At 57.0% G+C, this 26,110-nt stretch overlaps 1 protein-coding gene and 1 long non-coding RNA gene across 6 annotated transcripts in view; one reads left to right on the top strand and one right to left on the bottom strand.

The window, feature by feature from the left end:
- The window catches only part of ZMIZ1 (zinc finger MIZ-type containing 1), a 234,249-nt gene that overhangs the window by 39,084 nt on the left and 169,055 nt on the right, over positions 1–26,110 (bottom strand). The gene's annotated exons all lie outside the window — the stretch shown is intronic.
- On the top strand, positions 18,710–25,105 carry LOC121036852 (uncharacterized). The gene is made up of 2 exons (XR_005793511.1): positions 18,710–18,784; positions 24,771–25,105. It is a non-coding gene; the product is annotated as an uncharacterized LOC121036852 (long non-coding RNA).

Raw genomic sequence — 26,110 nt, 5'->3', positions numbered from 1 at the left:
GCCACAGGGACACCGGATTCCCACTCCAGACCTGCTATGGACCTAAACTAGGGCCATCTGCCACAGCATGTGTCTTACAGTCGATGTCATATTGTGCTGTGATTAGTGGTAGGACTTCCTTCCTAGTGGGACATAAATATTGGTGTGCATGACAATGGGGGGCACCTTCTATTACTGGGATGCGGTAGATGTGTCTAGGGACCCCTGTGCCAGAAGATGCTATGGCTAAAGGAGCATGCACTCTTCTGAAAGAGAAATGGAAATGAACTCCAGGTCTGAGCATCAGGAGGACACAGAATGCACATCTAGGAGGGTAGGGTGGAAAAATGGCCGACATTTGCTCCCCAAGATCTTCCTGGCTATTCCGGAACCCTGCAGCCACCACAGGGTGCTTGAGGGACAAGCAAAAGGAAACCAGATACAAAAGTGAGGGCAGGTCGGGAGTGGCGCCCAGGGCATGTTAGTCCTGGCTTGTCTCAGATGTGTCCTCCTTGGGGGCAGTGACAGGACCTGCATGTCTCTGTACCTGAGGCTGCTGGCAGAGGGGACACGCAGGAGGGGCTGGCCAGATGGACTAGTGGGATGGGCTGGTCTCACCAGAGAGATGGCGGGGTGGGGGTGGGAAGAGGCTGCGCGGCAGGATTTGGGAATTGCCTGGGTTCCAGGTGTGGGGAGGGGGGTGTGGGTGAAGCTGCATTCTCCAGACAAGCCCAGCAGCCAGCAGACAATGAGCCGGTGCGGGTGGAGGAGAGGCAGAGGCTGGGGTCGGGGAGTTAGAGCATCAAAGGGGTGATCGAGCTCACCCGGGCACAGGAGAAGGGCTGCCTGCCCCTTGCCAGGCTGCACTCCAGCTTGAAAAGCAGCCAGGCACCAGAGGCAGCCAAGTGGCCACAGGAAACAAGGCATTTGTTCTTTATGGAGGCGAGCAGGGGACGTTCAGACAGTGAGAGGCCTGGGCTGCTCATTCTGGGGAAGGTGTGCAGACTGGGAAGGGATGGGAGCAGCCATGGATGGGGAGGGGGGGCGTCAGGGGGAAGGTATAGAGACCTGGATGTAAGGGCCAAGCCAGACAATTATCAAATGCACTGCAGCCTGGGGAAGCTACATGCAAAATGAAACAAAGGCATATTAAGTATCAAAGAGCATCTTAGCGACTAAAAGGCTGCTGGAGAACAGAGGAACTCTGGGTGTATATGAGTGTGTGTGTGTGTGTGTGTGTGTGTGTATGTTTGAGAGAGAGAGAGGAACAGAGAGAGAGAGAGACAGAAGGGGGGAGGGAGGAGGAAAGGGAAGAAGGGAGAAAGGAGGGGCTTCTGAGACCCAGGCTTGGGGCAGGACTCAGAGGTGCCCAGGAGGCTGTGGCCACCCCCTGGGGAAGGGGGTGAGGAAGATTCTTGCAGGGCAAGGCACAAAGATCCCTTGGGAGCATGCCAGTGGAGTTCACTGCTCAACGAGGAATATTAAGGACCCACTCTCAAATGTTTCTGTGCCATCAGCTCACTGCCATCAGGACCGTGCCATCAGGACCCTCTGAAGTGGGAGCAGGAGCGGGAAAGTCTGGCCTGGGCAGCTGGAGGGCCCTGCCTGGTGAGTTGGGAGCAAGTATGGGCCTCCACGCTGGGCTCCTCCCAGCTCCCCACCCCGCATCTGAGGTCCTGTTCCCCGATCTACCCAAATTCCCCGGGAGCACCTCAAGCCACCTCAGGGAGACATCCCCGCCTCTGCCCCCCACAGAGACCAGTGCAGCCCGATCATCTCTGCAGTGTGTCCCCTTTGCTTCTTGCCTCTTGCAATCACCTTCTGCAGGCCTTGTCCCTTCGCCCCTGAATTACGACAAGCCCGGCCCATCATTTATCTCCGTCTCCAAACCTGCCTCCTGCCAACCCACACTATGCAAGGCGGCCAGAGGAATTTTTCCACAAATGTATTCTGATCACCTCTCTCCAGTCTGTGTCCCCGGAGGCTGTACGCTGCTTGGTAGGGATGGGAGATGTTCAATGGATGCGGAAATGAGTCAGAGAGCCGGGCTATCCGGGGGAAGGTGCGCTTTTGTGTTGTCACAGCAACCCACGGGCCATGATGGGGCCGAGGGGTTCGCTTCTGCAACCCTGACACCCAGCACGGCCCTTGGCACAGGCTATGCACCAACACAACCAATGCACTGAAGAGAATCGCAGCTGATAACCTAATACAGGCAAGGCGGGAGGGACGGACAGACTGCACTTGCTGCATCCGAGAGCCAGACAATCGGGGTCAACCTGTGACCGGTGCCCTGTGGCTTTTAAACCTGTCAGCAGCTCCCCATTCCCCAGGGGCCGGGACCTGGCCTCAGGAACATCAGCCCCGAAAGGAATCTTATCCGGACGGGTCTAGAGATTGGCGCTGTCATCAAATAACACCTGTAACTGAGTCCATTGACACCTGTTTTGTGACACGCACACCCACTGGCGGGCCACGCCAAAATGGAGTAGGAAAGGTAAGCAGATTACAGAAACAACCTCAGTTCCTATACCTTGGGAGGCTGGCTGCCGCCCTGGGTTCTCTGCTCTTGGGTTGACACTGGTGTTCATGTGGACAGTGGCCATCTCAAAGGGGATCCCAGAGCACCTCGCCCAGGGCTCCCTGGCCATGCTCTTTCCCCCTCTAGCCTCCAGGCCACGCCTTCCTTGGGACCACTGCCCAGGGAAGCTTGGGAGTAAGAGACCACGGGGACTTCTGCCTGTGTCCGGAGACCAGGATCCCACTCTCCAGAGCTGAGCAGGGAAAAGGAGTAGTGAGGGGCTAGGAGGGGAGGCGGTCAGGTGGGGACTGGTCTCTCCCTGTCATCTATAAAGTGGGAAGACAAGAAGAGGAACCTCTGTTCACAGCCCTGGTGTGAGGAGTCCCAGGATGAAGGAAGGGCCCAAGCTCTAAACCACACGTAAGAAATGGCAAGTCTTTGCTGTAAAACGCTGACTACCTCCTGCCTCCAGAAGGCAGAGTGGTGGAGAACACACGCTGGAGCCAGTCAGCTCGGGTTCAAATCCCAGCTCAGCCACTTGGCAGCTGTGTGACCTGGGGTGAGTTACTTAACCTCTCTGTGCTTTGGTCTTCCCTTTAGTAAAATGGGGATAGTAAATATTACCTACCCCCTAAGCTGTCGGGAGGATTAAACCAGCTAATGTACATCAAATGCTAGTACAGTGCCTGGCCTATACAAGGGACTATAGGCAAATGAACCGTTTGTGTTGTTACTGAGCACGTGGCTCCTTTAAGGATAGAGAGGCTGCCCTGTGTCCCCATCTACATGCTGTTGCTCAAATAAAACACAATTTCTTTCACTCATCTGTAAGAGCGTCACAAAAATGCTTATATACCACGGGCCCGAGCTTGTAGCACCTCTTTCATGCTGGGTGTTCCCTGGGCAGGCAGCGCTGTCCCCTAGTTCCCAGCTATGCCCGTCTTCCCTGCCAGACTCTCTGAAGCGGGCAAGACGATAGGCCCCTCACATATCTGAGCCCAGAAGCTGCTCACTTCCAGCCCTGCTCTCAGGCCACGCGGTGCAGGTGGCCAGTTTGGGCAGTTTCCTTCCCCCAGAGTGCCTGGGAGTGGGGACTGACTTTGCAGCCCCCCTCTCTAACCGGGCTGACAGAGCAGCTGACAAAGGGCCTCTCCTCTGGCCCCACACGAGGGGTGGTTAGCTGGGAGGCCCGGGCAGACCCTCGGCCCCTCCTCAGTCCACATGCCTCTGCGTATCTAGCAGGAGTGGGATGAGCGACAGGAGCCAAGGGCAGGATTCCTGCTCTGACCCATGACCCCCAAGCTGTCCGTGGAATTGTTCTTCTGCCTGTCCTCCTCTGTGGGCTCACTTCTGTCGGGTCCCCTGGAGATGGAAAAAGGGCCCCTCCCTGCCAGTTCTCCAAGGTCATCTCCTCCCAGAAAACAGCACAGGATGCACATGACCACAGACAGGCAGAGCCGGGGTCAGTGGCTGCTTGGGCTCAGGAGACCCAGTGTCAGCCCTAATGTGGCCACTGACCCAGTGGGCCGGCCTGGGGTCTATGTGCATGCCTCTGAAATGGGGTGACGTTGCCCCAGCATGGACAGGGAGGGTCTGATGGGATCACGAGCGTGCAGAGACAGCCCTTTGCTCACCTGCCCGGCACCCCCTGCCTCACTGAGCCTCACAAACCCCCAGCGGGGGCCGCCAAGGATGAGGCGGTCCTTATTTTAGGAAGCAGAAACAGAGGCCCAAGAGCAGGTGATTCAAACACAATAGTGACCCGGGGGCTGGTCCAGGATGGCTTCTCTTTCATCTCCCTGCGTCTGTGGTGTCACAGATCTGACAACAGGCACGTCCTCAGGAGGCAGCTCTGTGCCTCCTGCCCACCTCTCATCCCGTGAGTTGGCGCCATCCCAGCTTCTTGTCCCACGGTCTGCACCAACTTCCTGTGTGACCTCTGGCAACTTCCTCCTGTCTCAGGGCCATATGTGAGAGGGGGGCAGGTGCTGTGCTCTCTGAGGTCTGTGGCTCCACGAATCAGCCCTGGTCTCATAAGGGGGCTCACATCTCTCAGGGCTGAGGGCAGCCTCCACCCTTCTTAATCCTGCAGGTGCTGTGGGATTGTGGGATGAGCTACCTGTCTTCATGTCTGGCCTGGACGCTTCCCTCCCCGGGTTTATAGAAGGAAACGGCTCCAGAGATCTCACCTTGCCCAGGTACCCCATTTAATAAATCCAGGAGCCCAGAGCAGGGAGTGGGAGTGCTGAGGTCTGAGAGCAGGACCCGGGGGTAATGGGGGTTGGGGAGGGGGTAGGACTTCCCTCTGGTTACAGAAAACATCGTTCCTGGGGGGTTGTGGGCTGGACTTTGGTTGGCCCTGACAGCTGACCCCTGGATCATAAAACAAGAGGTACTTTCCTTGTGAGAAAATCTTACTCTCCTGCAAAAACAGCTGTATCATTGTACTACCACCACCGGCAGGGGCACGCTGTCCTCAGTTTCAACTGCTGGTTTTTCTAGATCAGTCCCACACTCTGCTCCCTGCTCTGTCACCTGCCATCACTGTGGGGGTAGGAAAGTCAAGACAAGGAGGAATCATCTGCTGGCCCTCTGGCCGCCAGTGACCCTGCCCCTCTCCTTGTCTGCCTGCCCTTTGTATCTGCGCACACACTCAGGCCCCACACGTGGGGAGGACGGACCAGGCTGGCGGTGTGGCTGGCCCCGGATGAGCACGGAGGCTCCTGGCCTGCTTTGCCTGGCCCTACCTGCATCCTTGTGCTCAGCATCCTGCCATCTCGGGTCCTTGCGTGGCCAGAGAGGGCCTCTGGGCTGTGTCCTTCCTCCCAGAAGGCTCTACACATGCCCCCACCCCTCTCCCCTTGGGTTGTCTAGGTTGGCAGGAGCTGGGAGGCTCAAGGCATGTGAACTCACCCTGGGAACTGAACTCCAGGGGACCTCAGAGCCTGAGCTGTAGGGATGATTCCCAACCCAAACCGGTTTGGCTGTCCTTCATCCTGCTGGGCAGGTCCTCAGACCCCAGAGGAGATGTCAGACAGGTTGAGCCTGTCCGTGGGCTTTAGGAAAATCCCAGCCTGGAAAATTCCCTGCCTACTTCACTCTACCACCTAGAGCCTTCCAGGATAACTGGTTCAGTTGAAAAGACAACCGAAACAAGCTCAAGGGGCCATTTTCATCAGAAAGAGAATGCCCCCTTTTCCTTAGTGGTGCCCCTCGGTCCTGCCAGCCTGTGGGATGGGCCTGGGCAGAGGCCATGGGCCAAACTGCTGCTGTCACTAAGACCAGCTGGCAGGGAGCCATCACTGTGTCCTGTGCCCCTGCGAGGGGCGTGTGAGCTGGCTGTGGACCCTCATAAGCTACCTGGTTGTGGAGTGGCCACAGCCCCCATCATAGAGATGAAGGGCAGGCACAGAGAAGCTGGGGAACCTGGCTCAGGGCACACCTGAGCATGTGACAGGCTAGGACCAAGGCAGGAGTTTCTCCTCTTACCCCAGGGACATCTGCTGCTAATAGGGTAAGGGTAGGGGTCTAGACCACCTCAGCTGAAAATTCCACAGCATTAATAGCAAAGCAAGCATGCTGGGGAGGGGATGACCCCAGACACCCCACAACAGACTGAAGCCAGGTGGCCTCTGTGCATCTGTCCCCCCCCCATCCTGGAGGGACATGGGTTCCAAAAGGACAGGTCCTTTGGCCACTCAAGGATTGACCAGAATATCCACTGGGAGGAGGGTCCTGAGAGTCAAGAAATCTCCCTAGCTCCATTTTGCTCCAAGGTGCCACCCAAGCAAGATGGAGGAGAGCTCTCCCCATACTGTTGGCCCTGGCATGGCACGCCCACTGGGTCTGCAAGACCAGACCTGGGCCACATGGGCACACGGTGTGCCCCCAGGAGCCATGGAAGCTGTATGCCCCTCATTCCAGCAGGTGCCACCCAGAGAGCCGGTTTCTGTCCTGTATGTATAGTTTCTCCTGGGGCCTGAACACTCACTCTCAGGTAATGGGGGGGCGGGGGCAGTGACAGGAATCCGGTTCTTCCCTGGGTAGCTGACTTTGCTGAGGCTTCCTAGCTCAGTACTTGGCAGTGGGTCTATGTCCTCCTTCCTCCCACCCCTAGCATAAGGAGAGGTCGGAGTGGAGCCAGGCCCTTCCCAGGCTTGACCAGAAGCCGAGTCTAACCATCATGCTTGTCCATCTTCAAGGAAGGCAAGGGGGCTGTGAGTCTGGGTGGTGGGGGTGAGAGGCCTGGCTGTGCACTCCCATCATTAGCTCTGGCCCCGGTGGCCAAACCCAGGCTCTTGGCCCTCGTGGGAGCTGGAGCCGACAGCAAACCCCAAGACCCTCAAATGGAGGTTCCCTTTCACCTAGCCTAGGCTCACGAAGCCAGAGTAGACCGTCCTGGGGTCTCGAGACCAGGCCTTGGGAAAGGTGCTGATCCCAGGGCGCCTTTGTTTCTATAAAGGAACCGCCTGGAAAGCATCCCGGCCCCAGAGTGACTGAAGGTGTGTGTGCCATGGGGACAAGGACAAGAGAGAGACTTGGGGCGGGTGGCGCTTTGCCTGGTGATCCAGGTACTTGACTACTGAAAATTGACTTTAGGTCACTCACTGCTCTTTGAGAAAGAGCAAGCTGAGAAAAGACCCGCTGGCCAGAGCCCCAGCTCTTTTGCCTCCAAGTATTTGGACCACCCCCAATCCTTCTCCGCCTCCCCTGGCTCAGGGACCTCCTTAACCTGCAACAGTCTCAGGTTCACAGTACAAGAGAGGCAGACGATGCTTCCTTCCTCCCCGGCCTGGGCTCGCGAAGGGAAGACTAAACGATACAAAGGCTTGGGCGGCACAACAAGTGGGTTGAGGGTGGGGACAGAATTCCTGGCACTCTGCAAATCAGGCCCGTGTTTTAGCTCGGGGGCAGGTGACCTGGCCCCACGCTGTGGGAGATGACAGCCTTCCAGTGCGTTCTCTACCCAAAACCGTGTTGCAGGGTCCTTTTCTCTTATCTACGCACCCAGCAAGAGCAGCCCACCGCCCGCACATTTCATGTTTCTGCCTTGGCTTTCTAGTGGATCGCTTCTTTCCTGAGAAGCCCTGAGTGTGGATATTTGATGGGACCCCGGTAGCCACCCATGGCTGGCCGTTGCCATGTCTCCAGGTGCCTAGCGGGGGTTGGCAGTGGGTAACCTGGCTGCCTGAAACACCAGAACGGTCCCACTGTGCTTCCCTAAACTTCCCGGTTTAGTTCCGGGGCTTCCGGACTAGCAGTTTAGCACTGCTTCCCGGTGCAGTTTGGCGACTATCTCATATTGTCGACTTGTTTTAGTTATGGATAGGTGGACACCACTCGAAGAAAAGATGACTTAGAGACTGAATTTATAGAACACGGGGGAGGGGCGGTGGGCAGGAAATGGGAGAGGAGTTTTCTCTTTGCAGAAGCTCCTTTATGAGATGAAATGATTCTCTGCGAGGTTTCTTTAAATATCCAGCTGCCTTGTTGCAATGAAAATAATCATTTATAAGAATTCCATTGACATACAGTACTTCCTGGCTGCACCTGTTTCTTAGAGAGTAACACATCTGGGTGATGTCTGCGTGAATCGGTGTCCTGGATGGTGAGGTCCCGGGGCAGGACCGAACCACCTGGGTCTCCAGGCCAGGGGGGTTCCAATTTTGCCTGTGCATCAGAATCATCTGGAAGGCTTGTTGAAACACAGAGTGCTGGCCCCCAGTGGGGTGTCTGATTCAGCGGGGGTGGGAAGGAACCCAAGAATTTGCATCTCTAGCCAGTTCCGAGGCGATGCTGATGCTGCTGGTCTGAGAACCCCGCTTTGGAGAACCAGTGCTCTGGACCAAGGGGGGAGCTCAATTGCCATTTGCTGTGTGATTGGAGAAAGGAGGAAAAATTCCTCCCTTTCCCTCTTTGGGTTCAGAAGGCACACAGGCTCTCAGGTCAAGGGGAACTGTGTGCTTGGCACATGATCTCTAACACTGTCGGCTGACTTCCCTGATTGTTACGTTCAAGGCCCTGGCGGTCTGACCCTGGCCTCTCTTCCTGGCCCCGGGTATAGGAGAAAGAACACTGGGTAGGGAGTCCAAAGTGGGTGAGTCCAGGTTTTATCTACTAGCTGTGGGCTGTGTGGTCTTGGGCAAGGTCCTGGCCGGTGTGTGCACCTCTTTCTTCACCTGCAGGTAAAACAGTCTCACCCACACGCTCTGAAGGTGTTAACAGGGCAACCCTGACAGTGGCTCCTGTGGTTGGAGAACTGGACTCAGGCCAGGCCCTGTTCTGAGCCCTTTGCACACACTGTCTCACGCAAGCCTACACCCTGTGAGGTAACTACTGTAGTCTCCCCAGAACTTGCTAGTGTGTTAGCTGTATGGTCCTGAGCCCTCTCTGCCCTGGTACCTGCCTCCCGGAGTGGCTGGGAGCACTGAGTGAGGTCCTGCGGGGCTCAGCATGGCTGTAGCTCTCGGGAGGCAGCCCCAGGTAAGGCAGGCGGCGGCGGGGGGTGGGGGGGGGGCAGACAGCAGCCTGGGCCACCTTCATTCAGGCCTGGCTCCCTGTTTCTCTTCCAGAGCAGCTGGGGGAGGGAGCCGTCATTTGTTTAGGCCTCTGCAGTGTTTAATCACCATGCAGCTCTGCCTCCCTCCTCCCCACCCCAGCACTTGCTCTCTCCCTGCAGGAAACGGCTCTCTGCCTTCTGCCTCCGATGGAAGCCATGAAAAATTAACACAGCACCCAGAGAGAAGGAAACACTGGGGCAGGGAGGGGCGTTGGAGCCAGATGACCGGCTGGTCCTAACCCAGCAGGCACCTTCTAGTTGGGCCAGTTGGATCCTGAGGAGGCTTCTCAAGGGCCTGCTGGTCACATAACTGACCACTGAGCAGGGCCTCAGGGTCTGGACGGCCATCAGCCTGGGCGTCCGGAGCAAACCCAGCTGCCCCTGAGGGAGCTGGAGTGCAGGGCCTTCCTGGGATCTCAAACCCCTGGAGGATCTGAGGACCAGGCTGTCCTCCCCGCCTCTGTCCTGAAGACAGCCAGGCCATGCCGGGACATGCCCTCATGAAGGTCAACTGTGAGCCAGGCAGAAACTCGACACATCCCTTCTCTCTGTTCATTTTCCTGACAGTCCTGTGATGTCAGGATCACTACCCCCATTTTCCAGGAGGAAACTGGCACGCAGAGAGGTTAAGGAATCTGTCCAAGGACAATCAGCCGGAACAACCGGCAGAACGGGACTGTCCATTTTTAATTAACACGATTACTTTCTACGCACACAACAGACAAATCCCTTCTCCTTGTGAAGCTAACAGTTCCGACAGAGATGCGAAGAGGGATTGGGGCCCACATATGCTGGCCTCCAAACGCCTGATTCTTCCATGACATCTGACGGTTCCACCTGTTACACCTCACCACCCTCCCTTCTTAACTTCCCAAACGTTACTTTGAAGAAGTAATGTGTGCCTGTGATCAAAAACATGCAGAAGCAGGAAAAGGGCACGAACCAAAACCAGCCTCCTCCGACCCCAGTCTTGTTGCCCAGCTCATCTCAATCAGGGTGAATCATGCCAGAAGCTTTAGGTTTTATTTCCAGAGCTATTTTGTCATTTACATACGTCATGGCCTTTGCTACGTCCAGCTGGAAGGTTCTCACCCCGGATATCCACACGGTTCATCCCCTCACCCAGTTGTCCTCACTCGGTGAGGGCTCTCCCGACCCTTTCCAGTTTATAGATTGTAATATCTCCCCTGCCACCAGATTCCCTCTGTTTCCCTCCCTTGAGCGATCCTTCTCCACAGCTATTACTTTTTATCCTGATGCCCACTCCCTGAACCAGAGCAAAAGCTCGTGCTAGGCAGGGGTTTCTTATTTTTTCTTTCTTTCTTTCTTTCTTTCTTTCTTTCTTTCTTTCTTTCTTCCTTCCTTCCTTCCTTCCTTCCTTCCTTCCTTCCTTCCTTTCCTTCCTTCCTTCCATTCTTTTTCTTTCTTTTTTTAATGCTTTATTTGAGAGACAGAGAGAGAAAGACAGAGTGCAAGTGGGGGAGGGGCAGAGAGAGAAGGAGACACAGAATCCGAAGCAGGCTCCAGGCTCTGAGCTGTCAGCACAGAGCCTGACGCCGGCCTCAAACTCACAAACTGTGAGATCATGACCTGAGCTGCACTAGGACACTTACCCGACGGAGCCACCAGGCGCCCCCCTAAGCAGGGGTTTCTATGTACTACGTTCACTGCCACATCCTCAGTGCCTAGAACAATGCCCAGCACACGGGTAGCAACATGAATGGAAGAGCTGGGCGTGGACACAGCACTAGTGGGCAGACCCCGCCCTGATACAAAGGGTGGCATGATCTATGTGCTACTCTCAGCCTTCTTAAGAACACATGTTGCAGCTCAAAGAGACCGTCACTCCCGGAAGACAGGATGGAGCCTTTTCTATCTCTTGTCTCTCCAAAGATCCAGCCTGGTCTGGGGCACACAGGAGATGCTCAGAGCACAGAATGACCAGAGTGGAAACCTGACCTTTACTTCACACGACAGACCCCCCTCCCCCCCTCCCCCGAAAAAGGCAAAACAACACATGGTCTAGAAGATGATATAGGAGAATAGCTCCATGACCTTGGGATTGAGGAAGATTCTCAAAGAAGACTGCAAGCACTAGCCATAAGGGAAAGTTGATAAATTATCCAACATGAGAGCAAAGAAGTTCTGCTATACCAAAATAACCCATTAAGAGAATGAAAAAGCTGCCTCGGGGTGGTGGGAGAGTCTAGAAGATACAGGAGACTCACAGCGCATTGTGAGGCCCAGGTGCAAGGGCTCTGGGGAGTAGGGCTCCCCAAGACTGTGTGCGGCGACCCAGGGAGCTTCTCAGAAGAGGCGTAAAGTGACCCCCACCTCCCTCCTCCCCCAGCTCTGGCCTCTTCCTCCTTCTTTCTGAAAAACCAGAGACTTAAGACAGACAGAAGAACCCCAGCCCCCCTTCTCTGCCCCATGCAGAGATAACCAAGCAAGAAAAAACAAATTAAAGAGCCCAGGAGCCTGGCGGGGCCTTGGGAAGTTTGGTTTGACAGGGCAACAGCATTTAACAAAGCTCAGATCATCCATCACTGGGGCCCAGTCATTTAGATACTGGGCATTTGATTAAACTAATATGGGCGGCTGGGGCAAGGCATGGCTGGGCGCTTCCTACCCTCGCCTACAAATTAGACCGTCACACACAATCCGATTACCTTGACTGCCACATTTATCTCTGGAGAGGGGCCATCCATCACTCCTCAGCAGCTGGCTCTGTGCCTCCTGCAGGAGGGGAGGTAAGTGCGCCCCCAAGTTTCAGCAGGCGGTGCTCACTCCGTTGTTCATTCCACCACCCACTCAGCAGACACTGTCCCAAATGCCCACCCTGGGGCCGGCCTCAGGCTGGGCATGGGGTACAAGCAGACACAGTCCTTGCCAATAAGGAGCTCACGGAGGGCTCATGACAGGGCACGTCTCTGAGCTGGCGCAAGGAGGGCCCAGCTTTGCCCCCAGTTCCCTCTCCTCCATCCGGGACTCCGGGTGTGTCGTGCCACTGATCTGGTCCTCAGCTTTGCACCTGTGAAGTGGGGTGACAACACAGTGCAGCACCGTCCGGAAGAACTTCCGCGGTGACGGACGTGTCCTGTATCCGTACTGCCCACACTGCAGCCGCAGGCCCCGTGCGACGACCGAGCGCTGGAAACGTGGCCACGGTGAGGAGTGAGTGTGCTCAACTGTATTTAACTCTTTCTACTGCATGAAACGTAAAAAGCCACACGGGGCTCTGGCTCCGGTGCCAGACATCACAAATACAATGGTACCAGACAGCCTTAAAATGGCCAGTGCAAAGCTCTGCACGGGATGAGTGCTCCCCAAAGGCCAGGCCCCTTCCTTCTCAAAGGGAGGACGTGATTCGGAGGCCGAGGATCACAGCAGCTGTTACCTGAAGACCCTGAACTGATAACAGGGTCGCCTCTGTCATTTCCTAGTCCAGCGGGGTGGGTACGCTCCCACTTGAAAGAAAAAGCAGATTTACAGACCATAAAGTGGCAAGGGCAGGACTCAGGTCCAGGTCTTTACGGTCTCGAACGCCTGTTTTCCCAAGGGACGCTGGAACTTAGGAGTCCAGTCTTTAGACGTCTGGCTGGCCGCAGACATCTCATAAAACCGGAGTCTGGAAAGGGGCAGGCTACCCAGGTGGCGCACGGGAGGGAGCAGAGGCTCGGGGTGGGGCCTGCGAGGGCAGGTCAGCGGGGCAGGCAGGGGGTAGCAGCCTCTCCCCCAACCACCACCAGTCTGCGGATGCCATCGGTCTCTTCTCAGTGCCAGAGCTGAGGAGGTGGGTGCCGGGCTGGGAGGCGCCCCAGAGTCACTCGGCCAAGCCCACAGTGGCCCCGAGGCCCCGCCTAGCACAGGGCAGAGCTGAGGCAGCCAACAGAATTCGTGGTTCTAAATATACCACATCTAGATGGGGTCCCGTCCTGAGGCTTTTGCAGAGTGACCAGGGCAACCAGGCATGGAGCCTTGGTGGCACCGGGACCAGGAAGCAAGAAAGATCAGGGACATCAGGCTTCCTCCCGCTTTACAGGATGCCAGTCAGCACAGGCCGGAAGGCTGGCAGCGGTGCGGGAACCAGCTTCTGGCACCAGGCACCTAAGGGCCCTGGGTGAGTTGCGTCCCCTTCCAGGGCTGCAGTGGGGGCGAGAGGCGCTAACAAGCAGGTGCAGCACCCCACAAGTGCTCTCTCACTGGGACCTGTTCCAGTGATTGGTACCACCTGATGTCTCAGGGCAAGTCAGAGGCCAGCTGAGCCCCTCAGCCTGTGTGCGGGGCTGGGAAGGCTGGAGAGACAGCACCTAGGACGGAGCACTCCAATAGGGGCCCGAAGACCCCCATCCCTCACGGACTGGCTGCGTGACCTGGCAGAGGCCGCATCACCCTCGGGGGCTCCTTTCTTTATCAAAAACAAGAATAAAATCCCAAGCCCACGCAACCCCCTCTGTGAGGATCAGAAGGAACATGCAAACGCATTTGTAACCTGGAAATGGACAAATCTGATAGAATCTAAGTGTGACAGGTGGGGGAGGGGCGAGGGCTTTCCCAATGATTTCAGAACAGTCTGACCCTAGAGAGAAATCGCTTCCCCGGGAGAAGACAGGCCCCCTGCAGAAACAGCCAGAGCTTTGGAGCAGTCTTCAGACACTCAAGAGATGTCCAGCTGGCAGTGAACTTCTCATAGAACCAGAGGCTGGAAAGGGACAGGCACCGGTCAGTGGAGGCCCACCTTGTGAGCCTCTCCTCAAATTTGCTGCGGTGGTGGCCAGCAGGCTCTTCCAGGAGCAGGCTGGCCTGGGCAGCTGGGTAGGATGCAGGGAACAGGCTGCCCTGGATGGAATGTAGGAGGTTCCTGGTGGGAGATGCCCATCGGACTGGGAGATGAGAAGGGAAGGCTGTGAGGTGGGAGCCAGATCAGAAGAGTCCAGAGAGATGGGGTGGCCTGGAAGAACCATATAGGAGATGGGAGTGGGGAGCAGGCCATAGCAGGGGAGCTGAGGAGGCCTCTTGGAACACCCCCTCCCCCCAGAGTCACCCTTCTCCGCTGTCCCAGTTGACGGTACACTTAGCCACTCACACATTAGTATAAATGAATTTGTAACAAACTGTGCCAAGACGGGCAAGGAGCAGTAATTGCAGGAGAAAGAATGAGGTGGGGGAAGGTGGCAGGCAGCCCTCCCTAGTAAGCCACCTGCTCAAAGGCAAGGGAGACACCCCAAGAGTTCCCCAATGGGGACCTTCTGCTGCCAGGACCACCAGTCCTCCCCCCACCCCTCTCCACAATGCCAAAATGCCAACACTCTTTTGTTGCCACTTAAACCAATTTGGGGGTAATTCTGCAGGCAATTGTCTTCCGATTTACAATGCGGCTCAGTGATTGCATCGAGGCTGATGGTTCAGGCTGTAATTGTATGGTAATCACTTCTGTTTATGATCGATGCGGAAATCACTATTGTTTTCCAGCAGGCTTGTTAAATCAAAAAAGTGCAGGGGTGGGAAGGGAGGGTTTATTTCTGTGAGTTGGAGCCCCGGGAAAATGAAATTAAGCAGAGCAACCCAGCGTGGGGTTGGGGTGGGGGGGGGAGGTAGCTCTGACGGCAAAGGAACCCTCATCGGCTCAGAACTGAGACAGAGACAGGCGGGGACACAGAGATGCAGAGACAGCGAGAGATGTGGAAGATGCAGGTGGAGAGACACAGGGAGGGAAGCCCAGGGAATGACCAGGGAATGACCAGGCTTGGGATAGACATGGTCGGATACTCAGATACACAGATGCCCACAGACTCCACCGCTCATACACGCAGAGACAACAAGACAGAGGTACTAAAAAATCCCCGTGCTACGCACACCCAACACTTCACCAGACTTGCTCTCGCCCAGTCCCGGAGAGGTGGGACAGCCCAGGTGCCAGCTGGCTGGCCTCACACTACCTGCCCCTCAGGGTTGGGGCACCCTGCCTGCCCCATCTGGGATCTGCCTGCCTTCCCCTAGCCCCTGCCCCAAGGCCACCTACCTGCTGCCTGGAAACAGGGTGGCAGATGGCACCTGGGGGGCTCAGGTGGCAGGAGCAGGGCAGTGTTGTGAGCTGAGCCACTGCTGCGGGGAACAGGGGGAGCTGCCCACCTGGTGGGCAGAAATCCGAACCTCCCAGAGGCTGTAGGGAACAGGCCCGGGCCAGGGGAGAGGCAACGCCCCCCCAGGGCGGCCACGGGCACTCCATGGCACCACAGGACTGAGCCAGCCCAGGCTGGAGGCCAAGAGCCACAGGGAGCGAGCAGGCACCAGCTGCAGCAGCTCAGACAAACCTGTAGGTTGCAGGCCGCGCTTGGCTACAAGGCGTGTGTTTTTTTCAACCACATGCCCTTCTTCCCCAGCCAAAGTGCAGGGAGACCATGGGGCAACGTACTGAAAAGCACGTCCACGGTGAAAATATCAGGTGTTTGCTTCCCTGTCAGCTCTGTACCTGTCTAACCGCCCTCCTCACTTCACAGTTCACCTCGCCAGGGAAGCCCTTCCCCACCCGAGTGAATCCTCTCCTGGGCCCCATGGTACCCAGCTTCGGCGTGGGCTTGAAGGCCACCCTGACCTACCGGTGTGGCTTTCCTTAAACCCCGAGCGGCCGCCTCTGCTGTCATGTCCCGCATGTCGCCCTTACAGGCAGTCAAGGCTGTGGATGGCAAGTGGGAGGATCAGCCCTCCTCGAATGGAGGAGAGGGCCGTGTCCTGTCCCCTGCAGGCCCTCCTCGGCCTGCGTTCGGGGCTCTGAACTTGCCCCGGCCTGGCCCTCAAACGGGCCACCCCCAGCCGGGCTGGGCCCTGAACCGGGGTGCCCTGGCTGCCTAATTAGGGGCTCCGTAGGGTATGCCAGGCAGCCGCTGGAAAACCTTAGAAGTGGAACGATCACTCCCTAATTGGACTTCCAGGATTCCGCCTAAGAAAACAGACTGCTTCTCCCCCAGGGACTTTGCCGCTGAAGTATATACAAACAAGGGATAGTTGTTCAACATTAAAAACAAAGTTGGCTAAAACGAGAATTGAAACTACAGTCGAGTTGTCTAGATGGAGAGGGATCCCCCAAGGGTGGGGAGTATCTGTGTGCGTGGCCGTGTGCATGCGCGCACGGGCCCGCGTGTCCACCCGGGCAGGCTCCACGTCCGGCAGGTGGCCCTCTTTTGGGGTCATTGTCTCATCCTTTCTCTGCTCAGGCTACCGTAACCAAGGTTCCCATCCTGTGGTCTGGACCCCACACCCCCTTAGGCGCTGTCACTGGTGGGCACTGAGGTAAAAGACCAGAGAGCCTCAACTCTAGCCTGACCCTGCCTGACTCCTACCCTCAGTCTCCCTATCTGCCCAGGGTTGGTAATGACAGTAGCTCCCCTCCCAGGGGAGAGAAGGTACCACCTGGGTAGAAGCACATTTTTAGACTCTGACGAGCTCTGGAAACATCTGATATCTGTACTCCCTGCTCCAACTTGTAACCTCAAATCTGGGGGCCTGGGGGCAGCCAATGACCCCTGGCTTCTGTTTATTTAGCACCCTAAAGTCAGGTCCTTGGGTGGGAAGTTTAAGGTAAGGCCACCAATCCAGGGTGTTTCCTCTCCCCACACCAACCCCTTAAAGGGGAGCTAACAGAACTGGCAACAGGATGCTGAGGCTCACAGAAGGCTGGGACCAGCTCGAGTGGGAGCCGCTCCCCGCGTAGTCGTCTGTGGTCAGGGGACAGGGCTGTGAGGTCACAGAGACCCAGACTTCCCTGGGTCGGTCAACCCTAGTGCTAAGGAGGACAGGAATTAATGGCCCCATTTTTCAGATGGGGAAAGCGGGGGCCCTGAGAGGCAAGTGACTTCTCGTGAGGGGTGGAACATAGCAGTATATGACTCTACAGAGCTCTGATATCCCAACAATCTGCAAGTCTCTCTCTCTCTCTCCAAGTAGCTCTGACAGCATTCACAGAATTCCTCTGCTATCCCCGAAACAGGCAGAGAGGAAGCTGTGGATAGTCAGGGCTCATTTCCCCTGGAAGCCATGGAACACCCTTTCCTGAGGGCTGGGAGGGTCCAGAGTCCTCTTCCTGAGGACGACACAGGCCTTCTGGGGTCAGCTCCAGCAAGCCTTCCCAGGCCCTCCCCTAGTCCCTGGAGTGATGCACAGAGAAGGCCACTGGGCTATATGCCCTTGGCCATCTCTCAGGGGGAAGAATATCCCTAGAAACATTCAGGCCTCGGGGTGAGCCCCTCTCTCAGAGCTCCAAGTCTGTCTTCCAGTTTGAGAGGGCCAGGGGCATGCCTGCACTGGGGAAGGGACAGCACAGGGCCAGACACAATGACTGCCTTTATCTTGCGACACCTTCTACTTGTGGGCCCCAGTGGAGTCGAGAACCATCCTCCTACCCTAGCATAACGATAACAACGGATATTTATGAAGCGTGTCCTTGTGCCAGGCACATGGACCCGGTGGGTGCTCCCAGCAATCTCAAGGTCGCTGCTATCGTCATCCCCGTTTCTAGATGTGGAGGCTGAGGGGTCACAGAGCCTCAGTACTTGCCTGAGGTCACACAACTGGTAAGACGAGGGGCTGGCCACACACAGCCCGGCCCCGCCTCTCCCGTGCACCGGCCTGCATGGCGAGAGGGCTGATGTGGACACCTGTGTGCCCCACAGGGACGAGAGCATGTCACACACACCACCTGGCTCCTGCAGCACAGACACACTCCCAACACCCCTGTGCTCGCAAATCTATGCAAACCCACAAGAGCACTGCTGTAATACATTCATCCAACAACCATTCAACTTATAAATGTCCCCCGCATGTCCACAACCATGTTCAACTGCATGGGTACGAGGTACCTGCACACAAATGCAAAACCCACAGAGGTTTTCAAACATTCTATCATATACTTCTGTTCTCCAGCACGTCCCCCCCCCCCCCATGAGGCTCACCCTCATCTCATGCCCAGGCACACATATGGCCCTGCACACCAGTGCCTCCTGGCTCTATTTTCATTAGGTCATTAAGGGACTTTAGGCTCGTAGAGGGCAAGGACTAGTTGTTGTTTTTGTTGTTGTTGTTGTTGTTCTTTCCGCATTCCCCACCCAGAGCCAACCCTTCATTTATTTATTCATTCATTCAAAACATATTAGTGTGTACTTTTTTGCCCATTTGGATGTGGATCATAAAAACTCGAATGAGCTCCAGCCATGAACTTGAAGAAATCCAATATTCCCGCACAAACACGGGGCCGTGCTGAGTGCTGTAATTATCGTGCAGTGAACTGGGAGAGGGTCACAGGCGAGCATATTAGTAAGCATACAGGCACGGAGGGCATGCATCCCGTGCCCTCAGCAGCCTGCATGCACTCTATAGCTCCTGTTACAACAGGCCTGTGAGGGGAGGGTGCCCCCATTTTAGGGAGGAGGCAGCTCAAGTGGCAGAGAAATGTCAAGCTCAGAGCACCCGGGTGGAGGCCAATAAGGCTGCAGGTAACAGGTATCTAAGACCACGGAGGTGTCCTGGGAAGCCAGCCCAGGCCAGGACTGGCCAGAGGCTGGGTTCCTTCTGGGCAGGAGCCCAAGAGCACTGCGGGGGGCACCCCACGCTCCTGGGAGAACGGGGGGAGCAATCAGGAAGCCACAACCTGGGAAGAAATCTCCATGGAAGAGACCGTAACCTGAGGACAGAGAGCTTATCCAGGTCATCAAACGCCTTTCTTGGAGAAGGTACAACTCCATGCAAAGCTGACAGGATTATCAGCCCCTGACAGGCCTGATGCTGGGGAGGCTTAATTCTGGGGGGAGCGGGGGCAGGCACGGGCTGTGGGAGCCTGGCTCGCAGTGAGGCAGTGCAGGGTAAGGAGGGTGACCTGACCGCGCAGCGATGCTCCCTGCTCCCCGGCAGGGGCAGGCCCACCCCACCAGGGCTGCCCACTACTCAGAGTACTTTCGGGCAGGGGCACAAGGAGGGTGGAGGATCCCTCCTTGTTTCAAGGGTCAAAGTGGCCCGGACAGAAGGAGTTGGAGCCTGTGCTCACAAAGAGAAGCAAATGCTTGGCCCCTGCCCCTTCTCCTAGCCTGATGCGGACCTCTGGGCACCCCCCTCCCTGGTGCCACCATATGGGGGGGAGGGGGCACAGAAGTGGAGACCCAGGGGTAAAGGCCACCCTGGGTCCAGTGAGGTTGGGGGGAGGGTGTTCTCTGCTACGAGGGCCACTGCCCTGAGCCCCTAGGACGGTTCCTGCTTAGGCTCCCTCCAGGGCACCTCCAGGAGGTGCCCGAGAAAGGTGCTCGGAAAGGCCTGAGAGCTTTCAGGGGCCTGTTGCTGGCAAGTGAAAAGCACAGACACCACAGGGTTACACAAGCTGTCCCAAAGCCCTGCAGAGAAGCCACAAGCTTCTCTCAGCAAATGCTGAGGGAGTCCTGAGCTCCTGGCCAAGAGCTCTGGGAGGCCCCAGTGGGGAGCCAGTGCGGGGGGGTTGGCTCCAGGATTTCTTGGGCTCACGGGGGAGGTGGGCAACTGCATGTTCACCAGTTCGGGGCTTGTGCTGCAGGAAAAGGGCCCCCACGCAGGTGCATGGGTGGGTGGAGGTCGGGGGAGCGTTCTGAGAGGCCTGGGCTGTGGTGGAGGGTTACGAGGCAGCGAAGCAGGAGGATGTGTCCCTAGAGAAACGGGCCTTGCACAAATGCAAGGACACCCATGACTGGGCAGCAAGGATAGCTAATGTTCACTCAGGCCTGACTGGGTCCTAGCACTGTGTTTAAAGCTGTAGCTGGAATATACTCTTTGATCCTCCTACAATCCTATGAGATGGGTACTATTCCATTTCCCAGATGAGAAAACTGAGGCTCAGAGAGGATTAGAGCATGTCCCTTCTAGTCCCAGTGTGTGGAAGGGACAGAAGAGGGGGTGGGGGAGATGCTGGTAGGCAAGGCGCAGGAGGGGGGACCTCTGAGAACTTGAGGGCTTCCAGCCCACAATAGGTAAAGCCATAGGAGGGCCAATACCCCTTGCACCTGACCACCCCCCCCCCCACCACCCCACGACCACCCCCATGCTGTGGAACCCTCTCTATGAATGCCCAGCCCTCACCTCCTCCACCTCTCCCCATGGAGACAACCCCCAGGAAGCCCCTGGTCCCCGGCCTCCACCCCGGTTGTCCCTGCACCCACACACCATCTGTCCCCTGAATTTGTTGCTGCCTCACTCACTTCCCAAGGCTGGGCCTGAGTGCTGTTCTGCTGCCCAGAGCCCCACACCAAGTACACAAGTTCCTGGGACCTCCTCCCAGCTTCCTTTCACTGAGTGTCTTTCCTGAAGCCCTCTGAAACTCTGGAAGCCAGGCCTGGACCCACAAGCCTTACCTTCTCCAGGGCCGCTGTGACCCCAAGAGCCACATCAACATGGCATAGCTCATGGGACTCTCTGCCCAGAAAACACACCCCACACAACTTGGGGCTCACAGACCCCAGCAAACGGTCCGTGGACCTCAAAAGGGAGAGGTTTTTGCACACGTCATCCAGAGGGCTTTAGGAGTCCAAGGCAGGGATTTTACAGCGCCTTCCCCTGCGGAGCTAGGACACATGGGGACCTTCTGAAGGCTGCCAGCAGGGGACAGCGCCACAGCTTTCCATGGGGACAGACAACTGGCAGGCACACTCACACACTCCCGACCCCCCCACCCCACCGGCCTTCTTAAGATCTCCTGCTACAGTGGTCACGCAGGAGCAGGGACCAGCCAATTGCAGAGCAAGGTCTCTCTGGTGGGAGGGGGCCCTCACGGTGGGAGGGGCATCTCACGGACAAGGACACTGAGGCCTGAGGAGGAGCTGGGACAAGAACCCAGCCTCTCAGACTCAGGAACTCAGGAGAAACCAAAAGCCCAGCTGGCTTAGGAGCTAAACGTACAGCGTGAGGGAATGAAGTCAACCCAACAGTAATGAAAACTGCCACTTACTGAGCGATTATTATGTGCCAGACATCGAGCTAAATGCCTTCCACCCCATCCCATCTACTCCCCACTGCAACCCTGCCAGGCAGAGGCAAGTACGGGCAGCCTTATTTGCTGACCAGGAAACAGGCTTAGAGGAGTTAAGCGACTTGCCCAAAGCCACCCAGCAAATGACAGATGTGGGTTTCATAATTACTCCCCGACACTGTCTTTGGAAGGATGCCTCATTTTAACACCCCCGGTGGGGACAGGGCAAGGGAGGTCCTTTGGGACCCCATGGTTCATAGAAAAGACGGGGGTGGGGGGGTGGGGTGGGGTGGGGAAGTCCAGGGTCCTGAGCAAGGGGAGGCAGGGTAGGAGCAGTCACTGGGGCTGCTGACAGGGAGGCAGGCCTCGGCGGGACCCCGCCTCCCCACAGCACTGTGATGGCAGAGCTACAAGGCCCTGTGAGACTCCCAGGTGCAGCTCTGTCCAACAGAGCTGTGATGATGGAAAAGTCCCACCACTACCCTGTCCGACACGGGGGCCACTAACCCCACGGGGCTACTGAGAACCCAAAATGCGTCTAGTGTGACTGAGGAACTGAAAATCCATTTCCACTTAATTTTGCTAAAATGCATCTAAATAGCCCCATATAACACAGCACAGCAAGTCCAGTGGTCTTCCTACAGGTGGGTTCCCCAAAAAGGACAAGGGCTCTGGCAGGTCACGCGGTCAACTTGGGAACAGCCAGAGCTGTGCCAGGAACTCAGGCCTCTCCATCTCTTCCTGGGTGACTGCCTTTGCTGTGACCCAGTTACGCCCTGGGCTGCTCATTTAAGAGACATTTATCAAGCACCCAGCCCTGACAGAAGTCATGGATGCCCTGTCCTTCAACAACTCACAACCTAGTGGGGCGGACACTTGGGTGGGCAAGCGACCCCATAAAACGGGCTGGCATAAGGTTATGGGTCGGGGACATCCAAAGGGTGAAAAGGGCTGCCAGGGGACAGGGTCCCATGTCTACAGGTAGGCTGGGGGTGGGAGACCAGGGAAGGCCTCCTGGGTGGGTGACACTTGAGCCGGGCCTAGAAGCCACGGGATGGAGAGGAGATAGAAAGAAGGCCTCCACGGGCTTCCCGCCCCCCTGCCTCTCCCCGCCAAGTTTTCAGAGTCCACCTTCCCACACGTAGGAGCTGAACCAGACCCTATTATGTCTTCTGTGCACACTGTGAATCTGCCAACCTGATTACACTCTTGGGAGGTGGAGAGGGTGTCTATAAATCTCTAGCTGCCTCAGGCTCTGACCGAGGAGACCACGGACATGATATGAGATCAAATTCGGCAAGCCCAGAGGCTATCCCCTGTCACCCGTCTCCTCTAGTCCCAGGGAACTGCCCACATTGATTTAAAACCTCTGGGGCCTGGCTGTAACCCCCAGGGGACTGGAGACACAAACACATCTCCCCTTTTTCCAGGACAGAGCTGAGGGCGCTGAGGGGAGGTCTGGACAAGTTCCCCCAAGTTCCCGGAGCTCCTCAGAAGAAGAGCTGGCTGCCCTCGCCCCCCACCATGGGCAACCACAAAACAGGAACCCTGCAACAGGGAGACTTTCCATTGCGTCAGCAGAGGCAGGGATATTCCTGCAGCAGAACTGTGACCTCGCACTGAGGCCTCGCGCTGCTCCCCACTTCCCCGCGTGGATTCCTGCCTGCGGCTCAGCAGCATCCCTGCTCCTGGAAGCCCTGGGAGTCCCAGGGGCATGTGTGGATCCAAAACCTTCCCATTGCCCCCAGGATAAAATCTGTGCTCCCCACGGAGCTTCAGTAACAGCTCCACTTCCCATGCTCACCTCTGGTGCTTCGTCTGGAGGGACACCCTCCCTTCCCCGAGGGTGCCACACCCCTCCTGGTTTCCAAACCTTTGCGTGGTCATTCCACCCTCCTGCCTAAGATTCCCTGCCCTTTGCACCCAAGACCCAAATTCTCCCATTTCCAAAATCAAGTCCTGCCTGGGGGGAGTTTCTGGCTACTCCAGCCCCAAAGTCACCATTTCCCCCTCTTCCTTCCACAGCTCTTACGGTACGAGTCACGGGCCTGTGTTCATTCAACTCTCCTTGCCTTGCTGCACCTTAATATCTCCCCCAGCACGCACGCCAGCCCCCTCTAGCACGAGCCTCCCAGAGTGGAGTTTACCTTTTAGAGATGAGACAGCGAGCACTGTTCTCGGTACAGAGATGAGAACAGTCGCTTCCAGAAGGGAAGTGACTGGCCAAAGGTCACACCCCAATTTGGTACCAGATCACAGATATTATCATTTGAGGACTGGGCCCTGGAAGCCACGTTTCCATGAACAGTATCACAATTATCTGGAGGAACTTTACAAAACCAAAGCCAAATCACAGAGGCTGGGCCCTACCTCGGAACTACTGACTCTCCCAAGAGGGAGCCGTGGCCTCCAGGAACGTGGGCATCCTGGCGAAAGCCCCTGTTCATTCACCAAACGCGCACGGAGCACCCACTACTGCCGGGAGTGGGGCACTCACAAGGCCAGGCCTTACCCACAGGTGGATGGGGCCAGTAGGAGGACCTGGCAGGGGTCACGGGGGCTCAGAGAAGGCCCTAGAGCTGGCTCCAAGCAAAGGTCAGTGCCAAGGCCTGGGCTACTGAAAGGGAAGAAAAGGGCCCACTTTCTCATCTTGGGGCTTGGGGACTGCCTGGCAACCCAGCCTAATTCTCTGGGCAGTGGGGTGAGGGCCTGGCCCTGTCGGTCTGTTTTGAAGAACACACAGCACGTCAGACTCTGGGGAGCAAGAGTGCTGTGGGCGTTCCCAGGGCGGCCCACCCTGACCCCAGGGAAAGGCACAGGGGCCTTGAACACCACCCTCCCTCATTCAAGGGGACTGGGAACCTGGGCGTGTGGCCAAAGGTCCCCTCATCTCTTAAGGCCTCCAGGATGGGCCTTGAAGACCCCCTTCCGGGTGTGTGGAGGTCCCTGGCGGAGAGCCACCCCCCTTTTCAGACCCTGTCCTTCTGTCAGCTCAGGGCCATTTAAGAGCTGGAGGCTGCAGTAAGGCTTGATGCTGGGGTGAGGTGGGGACCTCAGGACATAGGGCCTAAGCCAGCGACAAAATGACCTCATCTCAGGGCTGGAACAGAAAACTGAAGCAAGGCACAATTAAATCTTATAGAAACCTCAAGTTCAAAACGACAGACTCGGATTTGCAGTGGACCATGAGAGGAGAGGGCATTAACTCCATTCAGGCTCACCTGCCGAGTAACCTTGGGAGCAGGGAGTCCCTGCACTGGCCTGGGCAGTGGGCTGACTGTCCTTCCCTGCCTGTGGTTAGCGGCCTGGGAGCTCCCTGAGAAGCCAGCTGGGCGTGCTTGGAGGGCAGGGGCTTGTTTTTCCCTGAGCAGGCTCCCCCATGAGGCTGCTGCCTCCCTGTCAGGCCCTGGGAGAGTTTCCTCCTGCAGCTGAGGCTTCTGGGGGGAAGTGAGGCCAAGTGCGCCAAACGAATGCCCCATGGCACGAGGGGCAGCAGGCCCTGGCAGGGTGGGAGCAAAGGGTATCTTGGGCCAGCCATATGTCCCCAGCCGATTCTTCCCCTTGGGCTGGGGTCTGCACACCTCTCTCTCTGGGGTGGTGCTAACGAACCTGGCCACGGGCCCACTGCCGGGGTCCTTCCCTGCGGAGAAGAGCCAGCCTCTCCCTGGGGACCAAAGCTGCATCGATCAAGGTAAACACCTCCCTCACCCAGAGTCTCTCTCTCCCTCTCCCAGCTCTGCCAGCACAGAACTCTCTGTTCCTGGGGACCCGAGGCTGAGCTGGCTCTCCCGCCCGATCGATGGATGACTTCACAAAGACTGACGCCTACCAGGCACCACGACGGTCCTCAGGGAGGTCTAACGCTGCTCTTGGGACCGCTGCCCACCCTTGCCCCCTGGCTGACCTCTGCTGGGTGGCAGAGCACTCGTAGGGGAGGGGCACATGCCACTGGCTGGGTGACCTTGGGCCAGACTGAACCTCAGCTTTCTCCCGCACGAAATGGGAGTACCTGGCTAGCCCATGCTCCCCTCACAGGGAAGTGGTCAGGAAATAAAGTGCTAAGAAGACAGAAGGTGGCTTTATTGAACAGACTCGCACCTGCGGGCCCTGGATCAGGCCCTCACCTCTGCTTTACGTCTCCATCCCTTTAGGCCGGTGCCGGCCAATGGCACTTTCTGCCATGGTGGAAATGTTCCACAATCTGCCCAGCCACGTGTGGCTGTTGAGCACTTGAAATGCGGCTGTTACAAAGGAGAAAGCTGAACTTTTGCTTTTAATTCACTGAAATTTATAAACAGCCCCCCCCCCCCGCCCCCGGGGCTGGTGGCTATCAGTTCTAGATACACTCTGCCATCCTCACTCCCTGGGATGGGACCCAGAAAGAGCCACCAGGAAACTCCCAGGCAGGACTGTAGCTGAGTATCTGCGGGGGCACCTCTCTCAGTCTGACTGGCTGACACCAGAATGGGGACTCATTTGAGAGTTCCCGGGGACTGGAGCAGGGCCTTGTTGCTTCGTGTTCAGCCAACACTAACTTAAATCCAGAAGTGCTCTTTAACTGCTTTGTCCCCTCCCCACCCTAGCAGAGAAAGCAGCACCCCATTTGCTTTCTGCTCATGCACTCAGCCATCACCGAGGGTCTCCCACCTGCCGGGCGCTGTGGTGGGCGCTGGGTTACACTGTGACAAGGACCACTATGACCCCTGCCTTTAAGGGGCTCATGGTCAAGGCCTCCTTCCAGGGGGAGCTAAGACTGGCTTCCTCGGTCCCCTGCCGGGTGGTCTCAGGGTTTCACACATGTCCTCCCATCTGAAGCTGGGTCTCCTAAGTTTCTGAGTGCACAGGCTGTGGTGAGAACCGAGAGGCAAGAGAGCGAGGTGGAGGGGTTGGGAGGCTGTGCAGGGGAGAGGAGACAGCGTTGTGAAGCAAGTCAAACTCAGTGCAGGCTGCTGCTTCCGGTTCAGACCCAGATTCTCACCAAAGCATCGCTGTTTGGTGGTTTCTCACTAAGGAAGTTCAGGGTAAAAATAGCTCAGGAGGGGACTTGAATCCCGCTAGTTGGGGGGGGGGGGGG

The sequence above is a fragment of the Herpailurus yagouaroundi genome, unplaced genomic scaffold, assembly GCF_014898765.1.
Source record: "Herpailurus yagouaroundi ecotype Mexico unplaced genomic scaffold, PumYag 163, whole genome shotgun sequence".
Classification (NCBI taxonomy): domain Eukaryota; kingdom Metazoa; phylum Chordata; class Mammalia; order Carnivora; family Felidae; genus Herpailurus; species Herpailurus yagouaroundi.
This window is presented reverse-complemented; position numbering and strand designations above follow the sequence as displayed.